Source organism: Triticum aestivum, chromosome 4B (assembly GCF_018294505.1).
Source record: "Triticum aestivum cultivar Chinese Spring chromosome 4B, IWGSC CS RefSeq v2.1, whole genome shotgun sequence".
NCBI lineage: Eukaryota > Viridiplantae > Streptophyta > Magnoliopsida > Poales > Poaceae > Triticum > Triticum aestivum.
In genome coordinates this window covers 664,510,770-664,511,747 of record NC_057804.1, presented here as the reverse complement: position 1 = coordinate 664,511,747, position 978 = coordinate 664,510,770, and positions in this window count along the sequence as shown.

Sequence of the window (978 nt, the reverse complement as noted above, 5' to 3'; positions counted from 1 at the left end):
GAAAACCGCATATCAATTGTATATCAGTGGCTCCTGGCGCTGGTCCCTCGCTCTTAGTTGGGTGCACTGGGCCTGGTCATGGACCAAAGACCACGAGTAAGGACTTCTAGCCCATTTTCGGGCATGGTTTTATGTGGTCGTACCTCAAATCTTGAATTTCCAGCATTAAGCCCTAGAAATGCAGTAAATGCCCATAATAAGGCAGGAGGCCCTCGATTGCCATATCCCTCCTCCCATCTCACATAGGCCTTGATGAATGTGATATTATTCTTCCTTGGAGGTTCTTCTCATCCTCTAACTGTGGAATGGAGGAGCCACCTCTCGCTACCTCCTGAGACCACACTTGGGAGAAATCTTCCCTTGAATATCGGTTCTGGAAGCCCATGCTCATGAGACAACTTGCCTAAACTCTGGTAGAACATAGAGTAGTTCTTTGCTCCTTCTCCTTGTTTGTCACAATCTCAAACTCGGTCCAGCTGGCGATCAACATATCGAGAGAGAAAGAGAGTAAAAATGCATGACATACGAAGTACACTAGATCAAACGAGAAACTGTACAAGGAGAAACTAATTAATATATATTGCTATATAACTATGTTCATTAATTAGGTAAGAATCACAAGCATTTTAATTACAAGCATGTGTTTTTGCCTAACTATTGCTAGCATTTGCAAATATTTCCACACATATCCATGTTTTAACAAAAATAGCAATGTTTACAAACATTATTTTCTTTCTCTTTACTGTTTTTTTTAAAACATTGCTAATTAAACTCTACTACGGACCAAATATATGTTTCCATGGCATCCAACCGATATTAACCTACCAAAATAGCTAGTAACTAATAATACTATATAACAATTACTAGTAAACAAATTAATAATGATACTTTACATTTTTAACAAAAGAAAGAAAACAGAAAAAACGGTGGAGATTTTCCATATCAATTTCCATATCATATTTTCACACACGCGCCCCT